Here is a 22,588-nt window from a genome sequence, read left to right on the forward strand (position 1 = left end):
CAACATTGCTAGAATATATCCCTTTTTTTTTTTTGGTCTGATTAATGAAGTTATATAATTTAAATGTTATTATTAAGAATAAATAGTATCTCCTAATATGTTTCGGGAAAGATCTTGAAGTGGGAATTGAAAAGCTAAACTTGTTGCCCGGCCTCAAAATATTTCTTTGTATAGTTTGATAATCCAAAGCCTCATCTTGTTCAAACGTGCAATCTCTTTTCACCCATTGTCTTCGCATCAAAATTTAACTTCTTCATCGTCAATCTGGTGCTCTAACTTAGGACGTATATGTTGGGAATTTACTTATCATGTACAGCGAAAAAAAAACAAATTTCAATATTCTCACCAAGGATTTTCTTTATATTTAGATAGAAATTGTGATAAAAGTTATACATTTTTCTAGATCTGCAAACTCTTTTACTTTTTCTTTGTTCCAGCAACCTTGTTCTGTCACCCACAATTGTCTAATTGTCCAACCTCCAATGGAATTCCACACAGAGAACAAGATTGTAGGCCCCAGAGTTTTCTCTTCTTGTACTAACAAGAATAAATTCTCTGCAAAACTATAAACTCCAGCTACTTATTTATATAAGCCCAAATGGGTTTGACATGACTCGGTCCAATATTTAATTGACTCATTTAATTAAATTCGGTCAATGAATTAATTAATTTGGGCCTATAAATAAGCAACTCAATTAATTAATTTATCCGATACTTGTTAAATTAATTAATTGACAAATTACAATCTTCCAATTTTCTTTTTTTGTGCAACCCATTAGGTTCCTGATCACGATGCCTAACGACGTGAAATATTATTTTGATCTAATCCAAATTGATAAATTAAAACACTCTTTTAATTTATCACCAACTCACACTCACCGTCCCAAATTGACATTTAGTAATCTGTCAGGGCGATACATGTGACATGTGACGAGAAATATCACGTGATATGACAAAACCAAATCTTATTCTTTTACCGTGAAATTATAATCATTTCGTTAATATGATTCGATCAACTAATAGGTCACCCATCGTTTTTAGGACCCCGCTTTGGGGCAAGTTTGTTAGAAATGATCGGACCTCCGGCATGCCAATGTCGGTAACCCCAGGTACTCGGGAGGAGACCGCTATTGCTTACATCATTTCTCTGCTCTTTTCTAGAGTTTAGAAACACCGCTAGAAGTTGGTTAGCTACCTCTCATTTTGTTCTAGGATTCTTTTTCTTCGTAGGTCATTTGTGGCACAGTCCTATCGAGTTCTTGTGCTTGAACAAGGTAAAAAAGAAAGCGTCTTTTTGAGACCTTTTCTGATTGAACATACGACGATTTCGTAGCTGTTCCTGAGCAATTCAATTCAAGGAGGCCGGAATCCTCGGTGAAATCATCCCCGGCGGGGGCCCGGAAAGCACATGCAGGATAAGCAGATGGTTCAGGAGACGGTCTAAAAATGGCGTAAGCCTCGCTCAGCGCAAAATAATATTCTATAGAATAGAAGTTCCACATCAATTCCAGCTTGCTTTTGTTCCTTCTCACACTCCTAAGCCAATACTCAGAAACCTCTTATTCTGGCTTTGAGCCGTCAGTGCACAAAAGTGGATGCTAGACTAAAGGTGCATCAATGGATACCCTAGATGTAGTAGTCAATCAGCGGGACATTCAAAGAAGCTATGCACCTTTACTGGATGTTAATGAAAGAAAGCGAGTCAGGTTCGGTAGTAGGGACTTCCTCTGCAATCGTACTTTTCTCTAAGCTCGAATAAAGTTGCATTAGTTTGACGACTTGTGGTGGCGACTTAAATTCACCGTTTGATCTAACCGGCACGCCTTGAATCAATATCAAAAACGAAAAGGGAGGCAAGCGCAGGAGAACTAGAATTCACAAAACCAACCAAAAGAAGAAAGGGGAAATTCCTATTCGTCCATCAATAAGAGGAACGTGAGGCTATCGGTCCACTGTCCTTCAGTCCGCGTACACGTAGGGTAATAGGATTCCCATGTTTGTATTTCGAAAGGAAAGGGATCCAGATGATTGGAAATTTTTTCCAATCTAATTCTTCGAATCGCTTTAATCGAGTGAAAGAGTATAGAAGTAAACCGAGTGAACGAGTATAGAAGATACGATAGTGTAACGAGAGCTAAGCTCCTCTTTTGGCTTAAGAAAGATGATCGTAAAAACGAGATCTTTCAGTGTGTCAATCCCGATTATCGATCATATCTTTTATTCCACTATTAACTCTATATAAGTCGAAAACTCCTTTTCGACTTCTGAGTATACATTGGCCAATGATTTCGTTATCGACTTAATTGAATGAAATGCAAATCATAATTTATGACTATCTAAGAGTGATAAATTCTCTATCGATCATTTACAACCTTCATACGATTCTTAACATGCACGAACGATGTCGTATTACCCTTGGCAGAGCACATCCAATACCGTCAAAGCATGACCATCCTCATACAAGGCACTATGACAACCTCAAGTCAAATGACCAATTTCACTATCGAACGTTAGAGATTAACCACTGACACTCTGATAGTTATCCATGTGGAATCTCTTAGCGGGTCTCCAATGTTTTGTTCTATAACAAAACATTCACGCGTTCATTTAAGTGTCACCACACTTTAACTTGTAAGATCAGCTACTTATTTCACAAGTAAGAAATGCCACATATGATGGTCCATTCATAATAACGATATCTGTATCTCGTTATTACTTACGACCATAGATTATTTAAGATCCAATCATATATAATTTATATCTGACAATCACAACTCTTTGTGATTAACAAATTACTGATACTTGAATCTTCGGACTCTGTTATTTAATATTATTCATCAGAATATTAATTTAAATAAATAATAGATCTTGCCAAAAATAAATGCATTAAACATATTAAAAGTGTTTACAACCTAAATTGATTAGATTTAAGGCATAACACTTATAGTATATATGAGCAGGTATGGACACTTCCCAATTGAAGTTTTGAATGTTGTCTAGTTGGCCCAAAGTGCATCATCTAGCCTTTTAGACCAATTCTTCCTCAACCAGCTCCAAAATTTTCTAACTCTCGGTTGAAAATCTTAACTTGTCTGCCAATTTGAGGGCATGGAGTCAAAATGTGATGTTTGACACCATACTCTTAGCCAATAATGAATCGAATTTTCAATTACAAAAGTACATGGCCTCCATAAGTTATGATGACTCATGGGGTGCCAATAGGGGGTTAAAATGTTCTTTTTTTTTGAAAATTCATCACTACCTAGGTAAAGCCTTTGCCTCAATCCATTTTGAGACATTATCCACCGACGCATCCCACATGTATATATTCAAGAGTGACGGTACTGAAAAGAGAGCCATGAAGTCAATACCCAGACGTTGAAAAGCATCACTTCAAGAATACTATTTAAAAGAATTTCATGTCTTCTTGAGGTATTGCCAGATCTTTAAGATGTGTTACATTGCAGAACTAACTATGGGCATATCCTCGAATAATGTAGGCCAATAAATTCGGACTGTAGCACCTTAGCAGCAAAGTGTCTTCCATAGGGTGATTCGTGACATTGCTCCAGGATCATTGTCACTTATTCTTCCGTTCACACCTTCCAACCGCCTTATCAGCACATTTTGTATAGAACAGAATCCTCCCAAAAGTAGTACTTGATCTTATTAAAAAAATAAAATAAATCTTCTTTATCAATTGATGGTCATAATCTGGATGTATTTTGCCACTTGCTAGATAGTTTACATAATCAGCACACCATGGAACTTCCTTGTCACTTTTCATCTGATCACCTTCAAAACTTGTTTATTTTAGAAGTGCTCATTAATATCGCCATGTTCTATCCATTCATGCTACTTCAATCTAGATAAGTCAAATTTCAAATCCTTTTCCAGTAGGTTGCATAACAACTTGGTAATTTTAGAGAAATCCTTGATAAATTGATGAAAAAACCCTGTCTGTCTTGAATTAGCGTAACATGATCTAAAATAACATAAAAATTCAAGCATACATACTGGACATTGCTACAGTAGGACGTACCCACTCAGCTAACAGGAAGTTTAGCAGCACATTATCGAAATTTGTACAAGAACAAGAGATAGCATAACATAACAGATCCCACTACTAACATCGACATGCTCCATTAATGAATTGGATTATAGAATGAAATATTAAAAATTCTAAAGTAATTTGTAATCTTCAAAGAATTCAAATCAAAATTGAACATTTCAACAACTTAAGAAAATTTAAAGATAATGATAAGGGTTACAATTCAATTTGATTACTCAAGTTGAATATTCAATGTATGAAAGCTGTAAATTAAAAATCAACTTCAGGCAACAGTTGGCGGCATTATGGTGATTCAGATACAGCTGAAAACAGATTAACTAGCTGCAAATGATGAGAAAGAAGTCCTATTATCTTGCTGTAATTGTAGAGAGTTATTAGGATTAGATTACTTCATGTTCTCTATAAAAGGAATGTATGTATGTAGTGTCAAATATGTAGAAGGAGTGGAAAGAAAATCTCTACAAAAATGAGAGAAAGAGTGTGTTGTAGCAACTCATTTGTAATCTCTCAAATTTTATAAGTAAAATTTCATGTCTCTTATCTATTTCCTTCTAAACCCAATGAATTTTGGTATCAGAGCTGAGATTAAATACAAAAACCAAATCCTACCAAACGTTGAAACAAAAACAATCTTCAAAACCCACCATAGTAGCAGCAGATTTTTAATTCAACGGCCTCTTTGTTCACATATTCACCAAGTCAAGTACCAATCTTTGAAGGTGAACATTATGAATATTGGAGTAGTCAAATGCAAACTTTCTTCATCTCTTTAGATTTATGAGGTGTCATTGAAGATGATGAAGTGATAGAAGATTAGACTGACGACGATGAAGAAGATCCAAAGTTACAAAATGAATACAAAAAGAAAGATGCAATGGCGTTGCTATATATTCTACAAGGAGTTGGAAAATCAATTTTTACTTGTATATTTGGTGTTAAAAAAGCCAAAAATGCATGAAAAATTTTAAATAAAAAATTCCAAGGCTCGTACAAAACTATTGTCTTGAAACTTCAATCTTTATGGAAAGATTTTGACAATCTCAAAATGGAAGAACAAGAGTTGGTTCGTGATTTCTATTCATAAGTTTCGGAGATTGTAAAACAAATCAAAAGTTGCAGAGATACAATTAAAGACAAAAGAATTGTTGAGAAAGTGCTTCGATGTCTCCCTTCAAAATTTGATCATGTAACGCAATTGAAGAATCAAAGGACTTGTCTAAAATGACCATGTACGAGTTGATCGGATCACTTCTTGCAAATGAGCAAAGAATCAATCGTTCAGCTAGTCAATCAACAGAACAAGCCTTCTAATCAAAGCAGACATTAAAAATAAGTTCAAGCAATCATGAAGGTTTAGATAACAAAAAGGAAAAGTTTAGCAAGTGGAGTCAAAATGAAAAGCAAAGCAATCAGGAAGCCAAGGTACCACAACAATTCGGTAACGCTCAGTCTTGCATTATTTGCAAAAAAAAAAAAAAAAAAAAAAATCATGAATCAAAAGATTGCTATTTTAAATGCAAAAGATGCAAAGTTCCTAATAGTTCTCAAAAGAATTGTTGGTTTCAAAATAAGGAGAAAATGAAGATTCAACAAATTTTTTAAAAGAGAGTGAAGATGAAATTCTATTTTATTCTCATAAAAATGGAATCTTTGAATCCAAGATTCAATGGTATTTGGATAGCGGTGCTAACAATCACATGACAGAAAATAAAGATATCTTTGTAGAGATCAATCCAAATATCACCTCTCAAATCATTTTGGGAGATAGAACACAAAGAAGTGCAGAAGGAAAATGTATCATTGCAGTCCAAACTAAGGGAGGTAACAGAGAACTCATTACCGATATTTTTTATATGCCAAATCTTTTAAATAATCTCTCAAGTACTGGACAACTCGTACAAAAGAATTTTTCGGTGTACTTTGATGATGAAAGATGCAAGATATTTGATAAAAGGAAGGATTTTGCTACATTTACGTCAAGCTTTACATAATGGGTTCCGTAATGTCACATGCCAAAGCTATCATTTGCTAATTTAAAACACAATCAACTTTTTTATCAAATCTTTTCCTTTCACTTTATTTTATATAATCCTTTATGTACCTTTTTTTATGTGCAAATAGCACAATCCTAAAAAGAAAAATGTCATAATGGTAAATGTTGAAATGAAAAACAAAACCTTTGTCTCATGTTACCACTAGACAAAAATTGTGCACTCAAAGTTAAAAATGCAGATTTGTCACATCTATGGCATTTGCGATATGGTCATTTAAATGGCATAGGACTTCAATTGCTTAAGTAGAAAAATATGGTGATCGAGCTTCCTAAATTTCAAAGGACAGACAAAGTGTGTGAAGGCTGTATTTATGGGAAAATGCATAAGCTTCTATTTCCTAAAACTTCATGATGAGCAAAAACGCCATTGGAGCTTGTTCATTTAGATATTTGCGGACTTGGAAACAAGAGATATTTCATTTTCTTTGTTGATGATGACACAAGGATAATGTGGATTATCTTTCTCAATAAAAAGTCTGAGCTATTCTCTACTTTTCTACAGTTTAAAGCACTTGCAGAAAGACAAAGTGGATTTCTAATAAAGACATTGAGGACCGATCGTGGAGGACAATTTGATTACTCAAGTTGAATATTCAATGTATGAAAGCTGTAAACTAAAAATAACTTCAAATGACAGTTGGCAGCATTATGGTGATTCAAATACAACTGAAAATACAGATTAACCAGTTGCAAATGATGAGAAAGAACACCTATTATCTTGTTGTAATTGTAGAGAGTTGTTAGGATTAGATTACTTCATGTTCTCTATAAAAGGAAGGTGTGTACGTAGTGTCAAAATAGGTAGGAGTGAAAAGAAAATCTCTACAAAAAAAGAGAGAAAGAGTGTGTTGTAGCAACTCATTTATAATCTCTCAAATTTTATAAGTAAAATTTCATATTTTTTTCTATCTATTTCCTTCTATACCCAACATGAAATTTATATATTTAAGAATTACATGTTTAGTCATGATTATTGGAGAATTATATTTATTTTAGAAACATATGATCATTTATTTGTCCAGTATACTTATGGAGGACTGAGTAAAGGATTCGTATATAATCTAAGCCTCATTTGCCACACTGAATTAGGTAATATAAGATTATAATAAATATTACTAAAAACTAACAAAAGGTATTAACTGTTTATTGTTATCTTAATCCTTTTAATACCATCTATTTAATATTGAAAAGTTAATAATACAAACGCGTATTTGTTAGGCCCTAGTTTGATGGCCAAAACAATGTTTTGAATAAGAAGATTGATATACGGCCAGGGCCACATTCAGGGGCGTCATTGGTGTGCTGCTCATGGCGCTCGAAGGGCACTATGGCCCCTAGCCAAGCAACTTTATTCTTTAAATAATGGTTTTTTTAAAAAAAATTTGTGTAGTTGAAAGTAGAAAAAATGAATTATGTGTTGGAATAATTCCATATGTGGGCTTTACATTCGATTGCAAATTTTACGGGTTAGATGTATGGATCATAATGATATTTGGGCCAAATTTATTAAGTGATCAATTGAACTTTTTACACTTTACGGGCTGTAATTAATATGATGTGGTAATTTTAAGTATGTGAGTAGGAAATAAACCATAATTAGAATTCTAGTCGTAATGGGACGACTCAATTATTTCATATATAAAGGTTAGGTCCCCTCTCCTCTCCATATGTTTTATTGGTTTGCCCCATTGATAGCTAATACTTTGTGAGGAGTAAGGAGGGGAAGATTTTGGCTGCTATTACAACTATTATTCATATCAACAATAGTTTCCGCAGGTATGAATTTGTTTTATTAATTTAATTTTGATGATTCTTGACTCTTAGCATGATTAAATTAAAATTCAACAATTGGTATCAGAGTTTTCGTGCTGAGATTAGAATCTCTAATAAAACAATATGTTTTCTCGTTTTTCTGCCTGAATAATAAAAAAGTTAGCTTTTTATATTGTTATTTTTTTCTGACAATTTGAGAAAGCAGAGTTATTATCTTCGTCACCATTACCTTTATTCTAGATACACGCACAAAATGCATATACACTGTATGCACTAGCACATCAATTCCTTCCTGGGTTGTAATTAGCACTACAAAACCCAAAACTCACACCGCCATATGACTGCTTGCACTTCTTTCCGTTATATTAGAATTCAAAATGTCAAACAGCATCTTGAATAATCCACAAAATCAAAATCCATCATCTGCCTTTTGCCTCAATAGTTATGAAACAGATTTTAAATGGACTAAAGAGTTTGAAGAAAAAGGGATAATTGATCTTGGGCGTATTTATTTGATCTGTGAATATTTATCTATTCTGTGAATTCTATGAGGAATGAATCTTCATTTGAATTTGTGTGTGGGTTTTTTGCCAATGGTGATTATCGGATAATAAAAATGTGGGCGGAGTCGACGCTATTGCGTTTCGAGCAGTAGCGCCGCCCGAAAACGCCGCCGGTTGTTGCTGCCTTAGTGGTAGCAGCGCCGAGTACTACCGGTGCCACAGAAAGCAAAAAAAAAAAAATTAAATTGGTTCTTTCTGCAAAAACAGGCCAAGTGGAGACGGGGCTCCAATTGCAAATAATTGAGTTTCGAGCCCCCAGTTGCAATTATCATTTAAGGGCCTATTTGCAATTTTAAATAAAGGACATGTCTTGTAATTTTCGAAAGTGAAGGACCTGTTTTTTAATTTTTAAATCTAGGTATAAGATATAATTTTTCCAAGGGGCTTTTAATTTGAACCTTTAAAGTTTTGAACCTAAAATTTTAATTTTGACCCTATCAAAACTTTATTTGATAATTGACCCGATTAAAATATATTAAATAATAATAATAATAATTTGATTGACGATTTTTATATTTTTCATTAAATTGTATATGTATTTAAATATTGCCATTATTTATGCATTTAAATTTCATTTTTTGAAATTTTGTTGTCAATTTCGTCTCTCAATCATATATGAATTTTTGTCTTTCATCAATTAATGATTATGATTTGTTGCGTAATTATTGTTTTGTGATTGAATTTTTATGGAATTTGAGACGATCTTTATTTTTCCCACAAAGAGAAATATTTTGAAATAAAAATGGGTAGTAACTGCCAAAGTGGCACAGTCATTATTATTTATTCAATTTTCTCTACAATAAAAAAAAAATATATTTTTGCGCAACAATTTTGATTTATTGCATATAACATTTTACCCAAAGGTGTTGTTATATGTGATATTTTTGGAAAATGGCATAAGGCAGTTAACGAGCTTATTTTGGTTTAGAAATTTCTTTCTGCCCAAAGGTGTTGAAATTTTGAAAATCAATGTAATTTTCTTAACTAGCTATATGATGTGTTTTAAGAATACCTTATAGCATGTTGTATTTTCGACCCAAAGGTGATCTTATGATGATATATCTAGGCTCTTACCGTAATAAAATTCATATGTTTCGATTTAAATTACGGATTATCTAATTAATAGTTCATATTAATTAGTTGGATATTTCATTATCCATTTGATTGCATGCATTACGTTTGGATGATATTGAGTGTGATATTTTATATTTCCACAGTTTATAATGCCTCATCTCTTTCGAATTAATTGTCTGCTATTAAAATTTTGACTGGGAATAACTATGTGAGATGGAAATGAGACGTAGAAATAGCACTTGGTCTTTTGGGCTTGGATTTTGCAATGAAGAAAAAGCTTGAGAAACCCATAGATAAGAGTATCGTTGAAAATGTAGCCGAGCATGAAAAGTGAGAAATGGCTAACATACTCTATTTGAAAATCATTAAGCGATTATTATCTGATTCCATTCTAGATGTCATCCCCAATAATGAAAATGCCAAATGTTTTATGGATGTCATAGAAGAAAAATTTATTGAGTCTGATAAAGTCGAAACTGGAGATCTGATGGATAATTTGATGAGCATGAAATATGATGGCACAAGTGGTGTTAGGGAGCATGTTATGAAAATGATAAATGTATCATCTAAGCTAAAGGCTCTTGACATTCCCGTTGCAGAGCCTTTCCTGGTCTATCATGTTTTGAATAGCCTTCCTAACAAGTTTAATCAGCTTAAAGTTGCTTACAATACTCAGCGGGATAAATGGAATTTGAATAACATCATAGCAGTGTGTGCCCAAGAAGAGTATAGGATGCGCCGTGAAACTGTTGAAACTGTGCAATTAGCTTTTCAGCCATCGCAAAATAAGGGGCCTTCTCATAACCATAAACTTAAGTTTCGTAAGGGTAATAAGTCCCACCGAAGTTAGCAGAATAAAAATTTTAGTGGTCCCAAAGGAGTTATAAAGAAAAATGATCAATGCAAGTTCTGTAAAAAGAAGGACCACCGGCAGAAAGACTGTTCTAAATTCAAGACTTGGTTGGAAAAGAAAAAGAGTTCTTCAGGTATTCTCTTGGCCTTAATAGTTTGTTTTTAGTCTTCTTTAGTAGATGTGCCTTTGAATTCTTGGTGGTTAGACTCGGGAGCTAATATTCATATTGCGAATTCCTTGCAGGGGTTCACAAGCAAATGAAGGCCAAGTGAGAATGAAGTAAACTTGAGCGTTGCAAATGGAGTTCAAGAGAAGGTTGAATTCATAGGAGTAGTGAAGTTGACTTTAGAGTATGGTTTTTATCTTATTTTGAAAAATACAGTTTATGTACCGCAAATGAGACGAAATTTAATTTTTATATCGAAACTTGATGCTTGTGGTTTTACATTTAATTTTGGTAATGGAATGGTTGAGTTATTTAATGATTATCATTTGACTGGAAATGACATTTTATGTGATGATTTATATAAATTATCTTTGGCTCCTTTTGGTGATGTCTCATGTGTTACCCATGTATTAATGAAAATGACTTTAATTCGTGAATCATCCTCTATATTGTGGCATAAGCGTTTGGGTCATATCTCTAAGGATAGAATTGAAAGATTAGTAAAATATGAGATACTTCCCTCTTTGTACTTCTCTGATTTTGAAACATGTGTGGATTGTATAAGAGGAAAGCTAACTAAATCTACAAGGAAGGGTTCAACTAGGAGTAATGAATTTTGGACTTAATACACACTGATATCAGTGGACCTTTGCCTTCCACTATGTGTGGGAACAAATATTTTATAACCTTCATTGATGATTTCTTACGATATGGACATGTTTACTTGATTAACGATAATTTACATACATTTGAGAAATTCGAAGTTTTCAAACTGGAAGTAGAGAAACAATGTGGAAAAAGTATTAAAGTTGTAAGGTCTGACCGTGGTGGTGAGTACTATGGGAAATATGACGAGTCTGGTCAAAATATGAGTTATTTTGCAAAGTTTTTACAAGAGTGTGGAATAGTGCCCCAAATATACCATGTTAGGGACATCTGAGCAGAATGGTGTTTCTGAAAGACGTAATCGAACTCTAAAATATATGGTTAGAAGTATGATGTAGAACAAATTTGCCTGAGTATTTGTGGGGTGAAGCCTTGAAAACAACTATATATATTTTGAACAGAGTTCCAAGTAAAGTTGTTGCAAAGATACCTTTTGAATTATGGACAAGACGTAAGCCAAGTTTGGCCCACTTTAAAGTTTGGGGATGTCCAGCTGATGTTAGAATTTATAATCCCTTTGAAAAGAAATTAGACCCTAAATCAACTCCTGACTACTTTATTGGGTATCCGGATAGATCAAAGGGATATAATTTTTACTGTCCAAATCGCGGCACTAGAATTGTGGAATCCATTACTGCTAAGTTTTCTGGAGAACAATTTTAGGGATAGTGGGAGTTCCACGTTGAGAGAAATTTTTGTTGAACCTAATCAAGTTATTGTTTCAGTTCCTATTATATAGGAAAGAGTTGGTTCTCAACTAATTGAAATTGTTAATGAAGAACTGATGAACCAGGAGGAATCTCCAACTCCACAAACAACGATTGAATCGATTTCTGAGCCACAAGTTAGGAGATCACAAAGGGAAAGAAGATCTACATTGCCCAGTGATTATATTACATATTTATTGGAGAGGGATTTTAATATTGGGCATATTGTTGATCTTGTAATTTATACCCAAGCGTTGACAAGTCCTGAAATAGATAAATGGATAGCTGCCATGGAAGAAGAAATGAATTTCATGGAAAGGAATAAAGTTTGGAATCTTGTTGAACTTCCTCCAGATGCTAAGACTGTAGATAACAAGTGGATTTTCAAAAGTAAATTAGATTCAAAAGGAAATGTTGAACGAAAGAAAGCAAGATTGGTTGCGAAAGGTTTCACTCAATGAGAGGGCATTAATTATGTTGAAACCTTCTCTCCTGTTTCATCAAATGATTCTTTTCGAATTATCATGGCTCTTGTGGCACACTACAATTTGGAGCTTCATCAAATGGATGTTAAGATAACATTTTTGAATAAAGATCTTTCTAAAATTGTTTATATGAAACAACCTGAAGGTTTTGTTGTGAAATGAAAAGAAAACTTGGTGTGTAAGTTAAACAAATCCTTATATGGTCTTAAGCAAGCATCTTGACAGTGGTATTTGAAGTTTGATGAGATTGTGACCTCTCTTGATTTTGTTGAAAATACTATTGATCAATGCATTTATCTCAAAATCAGTGGGAGAAATTTTATTTTCCTTGTATTGTATGTTGATGACATTCTACTTGCTAGCAGTAACTTAGGGCTGCTTCATGAGACAAAGAAAATGTTATCTGCTAATTTTGAGATGAAAGATCTTGGAGAAGCTTCCTATGTATTTGGCATTGAAATAGATCGTGATAGAAAGTGTGTCTTATTGGGACTTTCTTAATAAGCTTATATACGACATGTTCTAGAAATGTTTAATATGTAAAACTGTACACCTGGTAATGTACTTATCATAAAAGGAGATAAGTTTAACAAAACTCAATGTCCAAGAAATGAGCTAGAAAGGGAGTCTATAAAGATGATTCCATAAGCAAATGCTGTGGAGAGCTTGATGTATGCTCAAGTTTGCACTAGACCGGATATAACCTACGCAGTAAGTGTCCTTAGCAGATTTCAGTCTAATCCAGGACAAGAGCATTGGAAAACAGTTAAGAAAGTTATGAGATATTTGAAGAAAACTGAAACTTATATGCTTACATTTCAGCGTACAAATTATCTTGAGGTGGTAGGATATTCAGATTCTGATTTTGCTAGATGTCAAGATGATTTGAAATCAACCTCAAGTTATATTTTTACATTAGCTGGTGGTGTCATTTCTTAGAAAAGCACTAAACAGACTCTAGTGGTATCTTCTACTATGCAAACTGAATTTGTGGCATGTTATGGGGCTACAGTCCAAGCCGTTTGGTTAAGAAATTTCATCTCTGGCTTGAAAGTTGTTGATTCCATCTCAAGACCAATCACCATCTACTGTGATAACAATGCAGCAGTATTCTTTTCAAAGAATAATAAAAGTTCTAGTAGATCAAAATATATTGACATCAAATATTTAGTTATTAGAGACAGAGTCAAAGAAGGGCAGAAGAAAATAGAACATCTCAATACAGAGGCAATGATTGCAGATCCCTTGACTAAGGGACTTGCTCCAAAAGTCTTTAAGACACATGTTACTAATATGGGTATTGTGGAAACATTTGATATTTTTGGTTAGTGGGAGTTATTTATGTAAAGAACTACGTTTTAGGCTTGATCCCTTTGCGGGGTACGTAGGCAACTCATATGTTTTCGGGTACAGCCCCTTCTAACAATAAAATAACATATTTTTCCCCTATCCATGGACTATTTTGAACATGCATTTGACTTATATCTTTTTATTATAATATTATTGTGATATGACATGTAAAGACATAAGATGAATATCTTTTGAAAACATGTGGCTTCATTTTGATCAGAAGCATTATGAGGACCGATATGAATTAGCACAATTTTTTATTACATTTGGTGTTAAGTTCATGCCACATACTACCACATTGGTTGGAGGTTGGGGATCCATGTGGATAAGGATGTTGACATCTGTAGCTGTGGAATGATCTTATATCGTTTAGTTGGTGTAATGACTTCCATGTTCGGTGTTAATATTCTTATTGGACTGGATCATGTTACATAAGGTGACATCATTGGAGTCATACTTTTGTGGCCACCTATGTAGTCTAACCTGGGTGTTAAAACTTTGTTATAGCAATCAAATGTTTGTCCAAGTGAGAGAATGTTGGAATAATTCCATATGTGTGTTTCACATTTGATTGCAAATTTCACGGGTTAGATGTATGACTCATAATGATATTTGTGTTTGGACCAAATTTATTAAGTGATCAATTGGGTCTTTTACACCTTACGAATTGTAATTAATATGATGCGGTAATTTTAAGTATGTGGACCGAAAATAAACCCTAATTAGAATTTTAGTCATAATAGGACAGCTCAATTATTTCCAATATAAAAGCTATGTCCTCTCTCCTCTCCATATGTTTTATTGGCTTGCCCTATTGATAGCTAATACTTTATGAGGAGCAACGAGAGGAAGATCCTGACTGCTATTACAACTATTATTCATATCAACAATGACTTTCGCAAGTATGAATTTGTTTTATTAATTTAATTTTGATGATTCTTGATTCTTAGCATGATTAAATTAAAATTCAACATTATATACATAATAATTTATTGTATAAATGTGTGGTTAAAAATAAGTACCTAGAATAATACCATACCATCTACTTATTAATACATCCATTACAATTTTAGAAAGCCTAGTCTAGTTTGCTAAATGTAATCCTATCACTTTAATTTTTGTGTTTGAAATCGACTCTACTAATAAACAGATTTCATACGCAAAAGTATCCCTTGAGAAATCAGAAGCAGTTCATCATTTCTTAAAAACATAAAAATATTAATTATTACATAAAAATTTGAACTATCCTTCTTAACAATTTAATAAACTCTGAGCACCGATTAAAAACGTCCGTAAATATTCAAGTCCATGCCGATGATGTAGAATATCACGCATCAGATAAATACTGTGGTACTCAACGAAATTGGACATGACAGAATAGGAGAGAGGATTAACAAGGCTAAGCAACCTGGGAATTTACCCACATCGAATCATTTCAAGTTCTATTTACGAAATCAATGTATATGTTAGCTTGTAGTATTAAGAAACTAATGTACATACAGGCAATCGATGTAATACTTTTAAAAAAATATAGAAGAACTGAACATATTATACAAAGATTAAAAGAAAACTAAGTATATAAATTTTAAAACAATATCCAAATAATATAAGTTACTATTATCAAACAAATATTAACTTATATAAACCGTCTAGTACTTCAATGATTAAACAAACTTTCATCAAAATGAAAACAAAATAAAAGTGTTTGGAGAGTAAGTCATATATTTTACTGAAATAAATGCCAACTGAATGGACCCTTTTTAACATTTTCCTGAGCCTTCAGGTAATCACAATTCAGTATTTTTGTCAATTATTTAATTAAAAAGTGACATATGAACTATATACATAAACATTCGTTTTATTTCCATATGTCACTGCCTTTTGCTTATGTTGTTATACTACAATTTTTTTTTTTTTTAATTTTGTTTTACTTTGATGGAAGTTTCTTTTCACTTTAAGAGTAAGTCATATATATTACCAATTTGGTTTCGGGACAAATTGAAGAGTAAGTCTTATATTTTACCAAAAAGGAAAAAAAAATGCCCACTAAAAAAAATTCTATGAGAACCGTTCGGTTCCCCGCGGTTCCCATACTAGAACCAAGAACCGGACCGGAACCGATCGATTCTTAATAATTTGTCCTGAAACCAAATTATTTTTTGGAAGAACCGGAACCGAACCGGCCGATTCTAAACGGTTTCGGTCCGGTTCCACCGGTTCCAGAAAAAAATGCCCACTCCTAATAATAGGGATCAAACAGTGGCATAATTATGTTACATTTATTAATAATATTCACGCATAGTAGCCAAGTTTTGTATAATTCAAAAGAACACAAGTTCAAATCTTTTTAATTGCATTAAAATTGCTAAAATTGAACATATATTATTTGGTTGCATTTAGCGTCAAAGTTCAATGAGTGTCATAATGGTCAAACTTTCAATAATTTGAAAGAGGGCTCACAGGTTTGAATCCTCTTCTTATTGCATTAACTTCGGTAAAATTGTTGAACTAGAAAAATTGCATAATAGGAAACGATTTAATCCCAAATTTGGATGAGGAATCCCAAAACTTCAAATTTGGATGAGGAATTTCTAACCAACTGAGCTACAAGATATGTTCAAAAATAAAATAAATTATCAGACATATAATCTAAAAATTTTATCTATCCCAACAAAATAAACAAATAAATAAATTTTGTTTTCGAAGGATCCAATACGCGCTGCCGATGCTCACTGGGTGATTGATCCACCAATGACTATTCAAAGTTGGGAGCAAACTCTTCGCCATTGAAAGCTAGAAAATGTAAATCTGTTTAAAATAAATAAATAAAAATTCTTCACTGTACTGTAGTCGATTGGACTTGGTTTATGTGCAGACAGTGAGTTCAAGAGGGAGGTAGGAGTTGTTTCTTCTCGAGGAAATTACACTAGATAACTATATAAAATTAAATATTCAAAATATCCTATTTAACTTTTTTTTTTTCCATTTATGCTGGAAGAGAAATTCATCAAATCACTAAACTCCTTTTATCTTACTATTAATTAGCGGCTCTAATTATGTCACCAATTAAATCCTCTTATTTATACCAAATTCCTATATTCATCCACAAATTTCTCAATTTACCAAATTATTTATAGTACGTTACTAACTTCTCTCTTTCATCATCTTTCATTACACCATTTCAATTTCATTACAAGGAAAAACCTCGAACTCTCGAAAATGGATATATCAGAAATAGCCAAAAAAATTGGGCCTAACAACTCATCCGTTAAGCCTCCGAGCTCCGCAGCCTCACTGACATCCAATTTATCTTCTCCATCATCGGCGCGGTAAGTTATTTTTCTTTTTCAGTTTTGGATAACCCATTATTTGTAGTTTTTTTGTTTTTTAATTTTTAAGATAATCCATTATACATTTTAATTCATATATGTTAGTTGTTTTACATTGCAGGGGAGATTTGTAAGGCTATGATCTGCTTAGAGATGTTTGCTTCTAATTAGTTTTTATTTGTTAATTCGTTCTCCCAAATCACTTCTAATATCAAAATCTAAGATATCTCAATCTACCTCTCATTGATTTCATTAACATTAGGTACATTACATTTGTATGTCAATTAGTTGGTTACATTTCCTAGGAAATTGTTCCAATTTTACGAAGCTTTATGACATCATAAAAATATTACAACCCTTAGGTCCATTACACATTGCATATCCCCACTCTGCGTATAAACTTTTCATCATAAAAATAATTCCAATTTATTTATTTTTTAAATGTTCATTAGATTCACAAAATGAGGAACATGCAATCATATATAGCAGGAATATGTTTTTGTAATTATCATCCCACACACATTATATCACCTGATACCAAGATACATCAGGTTGCATTTAAAACATCACATTCTTTCAATTATTCTGTCAAAAAATATATATGTATAGAACAAAATCATGATATTATAAATTTGATTTTTGTTCGAACCAATGTTTAATGTCATGAGAAAAAGCTATAGCCTGTGAAAGATGTCTCATGGTGTCTTCATACGAGATTTTTTTATGTACTGAATCGCTGTAAAAAAAAGTAGCAAAAAATAAAAATAAAAAATAAAAAAAATTAAGAACACAAACTACAATTTTCATGATTTCCCTAATTTACTTTGTTAGAATGCTTAATCATGAATTAGGCAACACAACTCCAGAAGACAAGCAATGTTCCATTCTCGAATATGAATAAAGCATTCCAACAAAGTACAATAGGCAATGAAGGAAGTACATAATTTTAAAATAGGCGAATGGAATTAGTCTTCTAGCTTACCTACAAGTATCAATCCATCATTGCCTCCAAAATTCTCTTTGTAATTTCAGTTGGTGTGTTACACCAACAAACTAATTCATGTAAGCAACTGCTCCATTGATATTAGCTAAAATAATGCTTGATGCGAAATTAGCTTGAACACATACTACCATTTTCCATGGTTGTTTTTGAAATAGTGTTTGTCTTGAAGATACAAGTAATATAACATAATTTATGGTATTATTTGGATTCATCAGTTACAAATTATGTAATATATAAATAATGGAATAAAAGTATATTAGTTTTATTTCATTGTAAAGATAGTATTACATACATAGGAAACATTGTGTAGTATTTAGGAAATTGTTTTTCTAAAGTGGACAAATACGAGGCAAGGCCTTTTGTAATGGGAAAAATTCAAATATGAGTAGTGCTGTCAATGGATTGGATTTTGATCCGAATCCGATCCGAATCCGGCGAAATTAATGGGAGATGAATTTAGGGTTTCAATCCGATAATCTGATTAAGATCCGAATTCGATAATCCGTTAACTAAATGCAGCAAATATGGGTATAGGTCGATCCAATCCGATAACAATCCAATCCGATTTATTATAATAAAATAATATATTTTATATATTATATCATAATTTAGTAAACATAAATTTTTTCATTTTGGAATTTATAGTATGCTTTACACATATTTTTTAAATAATAAATAATATTATCATATTGTTAATTGAAATATTCAAAGAGATTTAAATTTTTTATTAATTAAAATAAGATAAAAAATAACTATAGTAATTTGTTTTATAACATCAAAAAACGAATAATTAATATGTCCAAAAATAATTTACATTGTTTAAATTGATATTATTTATGATTATAATCTTGTTGAGGCTATGTTTTTTAATGAAAATAATAAAATAAACTTGTAACACTTAGAATTGACAATTGACTAATATCAAACATTGAAAGATCAATAAAATATTGGAAGAAGAGTATCATTTAAAAAGTTAGTATCCCACGTTGGAAAATCACTAAAACATTCCAAGAGGTGTCTCCTTTAAAAAGGAACTAAAAGAGCATCACTTGGATAAAAAATTGATTTGGGCCTTTTAATATTATAGATGAGTCCATCAAGATAGTTAAAATATTTTTTGGGAAAAAAATTATATTACCCAAAAAAATGGTGGAATTTTTTTTTTAAAATTCAGATCGAATTATTGGATCGGATATCCGATATTATAGCAAATCGGATTGGATTTAACAATCAAATATCCGTTGGATTATCGAATCGGATCAGATTTGGACAGATCCGCTCCATATCCATCCATTTACAGCCTATTTATGAGAGATTAAGTATGAAACATTCCAAAACTAAAAAACAAGGTTTAAAACTTAAAAAATCATATTTTTTAATTTTAATTTCTAAAATAATTAATTAAAAATATATTATATTAATTAAATATATTAAGGTCATAATTTCATACAATTTGGTCACAAATTATTGAGGGCTTGTTTGAGCCCCCTTTATTCAAAAAATACATTTTGTAATAGTCTTATGATGGATAATGTGTAGTTAAAAGATAAGAAAAAATTCTAGATTGCGTGTAATATTATTTTATTGAAAAATGTGTTGTTAAACGAGGTCAAATCACTATTTAAGAAATACTTTTGATAAGAAAAACGGGGCTCAGACAAGAGCCAAATTAATAAATCTTGGTCACAATAAAAAATTTTATAAGCCACAAATTATTTTACAATCACAAATCAAGAATTTTATAGGTCACAATTTATTCATCGATCACAAATTTATCAAATTAATAGATGTCATATTGTTCATTGGTCACAAATCACAAATTTTACATGTCGCAACTTATTTCATGGTCATAAATTATCTAATTAATTAGTTACAAATAATTTTTCAGTCACAAATTATCAAATTATCGGTCACAATTTAACAAATTTCAAGTTACGAGTTATTTATTAGTCACAAATTATCTATTTTATTGGTAACATATTATGAGCTTGTTTGGTAGAGCTTTTAAGCCAATTAAAATCAATTTTTTAGCCGTTATTTCATTATTATAACGATCATTTTTGAATTTTTCTCTCACAAGTAGAACCCACTTTATCTCTAATGGTTAAAAAATCAATTATCAAAATCCTTACCAAACAAGCACTATATATTAGTTACTTATTAAACAATTTATTAAACATAATAAACATTTCTGGATGCAACTAAATTTTACATACAAGTGTGTGTATGTAAAATTTTGGCAATTAAATTCATCGGAAAAAAAATGATTCATGTGCATATGTCATTTAAATCATAATGGTGATATAAGTATGTATATGTAAAATTACAGCAATTAAATTAATCAGATATGAAAATTTCTGATCTTGGACAAAAAATAAAATTCAATTCTAGATGACCCAAAAAAAAATGGAGTTCACAACAGGGAATACGATGGAATATCCAAAGTTGTAGCAGCTTAGGTTGGATTAGAATTTTGTTACAATTACCTATAATCATTGTAGATGAGATTTCTGAAAGATAATTTAATTGAATCAATATTCAGATGCCACACATAGTGAAGAACTTAGTGCAGCCAATCTCTCATAATCTTCGATTTTGGGTAATATCAATTATCCTGCTAATTGTATATTAGCAATCAATTGCAGTTTGAATTTGAATCTCCGTATATTCAACACATTGAGTTAATGTTACCCGTTTTGTTTGTCTTTGAAGCATATTTGTTACAGGTTCGAAAAGGGGAGTTTCTTATCCGGTACTTTTGATATTCTTTTGGGATTCTGTAGTAATACTGGTTAATAAAAAAAAGGTGGTAGTATAAAATGAATTAATATATATTAATCATGTATATACGATTTTTTCCCCTTTTTCAAATTAAAATTCAGTCCACCATTCCCAGCTCAAACCCAAGTCTCAAGTCTTTGGGTTTTCTGTTTCTAGAAAAACCCAGCACAGACTACCCTAAAAATACAGCTTATAAAGTCGTTAAAGTCAAACATTAATTTCAATCACACATTCATCATTATTACTATTTATTATTCATACATTTCGTGAGATCCACGACTTCTACTCCAAATCAAAATTCTCACAGAAGCAAAATCTTTGTAGTTTGTAGTGCTTCCTCCCTTGCTTATTATTTAATCTTTCCTTGTTATTTTTGCTCTTGAATAAGTGGTTTTTGCTTGTTATTTTTGTCCTAGAATAAGTGTGTTTTGCAACTTTTGCTTTTTAATTTTTGCTCCCGGCCCCTTTCAATATCTTTATACTTGCTGCTTCATTCTTCTAGTATTTATGCAAAGGACATCTTGTAACGTAGTATGAAGCAGACATTGTTGGTGTTTCCTAGGAATTAAGAATATAGTTCTAATTGTTTTTATACTTGTCATCTGTTTTGCAGCTACGTTAACGAGAATATGGGATTAGTTTTTGAGAAATGCTACAAAAACAAGGCCAGAAATAGGGTTAAAAATAGAGGGATCAGTGTCGAAGCATGAATGGACAATTTGAAATTTAAAAAAAAAGACCAATCAAATGCTGCCAACTCAATTTGTCCAGACTTTTCCCATTTTTAACCTTGTTCAACCATCATTTTCCTTAGTTTTTATCATGATACATGGTTCAGTGTTATCTACTTAGTAATTTTGCAACAAATACATATTGTTATGATATTCGTAGGAAAAACAGAAAATGTTTAACTATTGTTCTTGATTACTTTCTGATTTGTTATGCATTGATTCTGGATTATTTTCTTTAAGTTATTGATTTTTGCAAGTTTTATTTGATATGTAGGAAGATATCAAGATTTTGAAATGAATATCTCTAATTTCTATTCAATAAAATGTCAAAGCAAAAAAGCACGTGTTGACGAAATTATTGTTATTGTCTTGTTTGAATTTTTTTTTTCATAGTTAAAAATCGCATCTATTGAACTAAAATTTTGACTTCGTCCCTACCTAAGTATACCTGAGCTCTAACTAAGCTAATATCACAAACAAAGCTTTCCATAACCTAAAAGAAGATGTGGGATTTTGACCTCAAAATCCTTCCGATACTTAAGTGGGTAAACGGATGAAGATAATGTGTGCCAGAGTAATAAACTAATAATGTAAAGTATACATGAACACTGAATAAGTCATGTATATTTCTAATAATCCGTGGCCTAATCATATAAGGACTAAGACACCTGTGGATCACGCATGATGTTATAGATCTAGTGGTCCATGGAAATAGGAATCATAGTACAATTATACGTTTAAGTTGTTATACAAATAATCTTCTATGGTTAAAAAGTAATGGAATATTGGCGGTAGAGTACAAGTAGGATTATGATGTTATGTAGGTAGGGCTTTGTGGACAGCCCATGACTAAGTCGAGTTAAAGGTCGATGACCTTGCCGTTATGACTTCGATGGCGGCTACAGCTATAGAGGACGAAATCCTGACAAGGTATGTAAGTCTATAGAGGTCGGATCCCCTAAAGGGATGTTTATTGAGGTCT

This window comes from Olea europaea, chromosome 6 (genome assembly GCF_002742605.1).
Source record: "Olea europaea var. sylvestris chromosome 6, O_europaea_v1, whole genome shotgun sequence".
Taxonomy (NCBI): Eukaryota; Viridiplantae; Streptophyta; class Magnoliopsida; order Lamiales; family Oleaceae; genus Olea; species Olea europaea.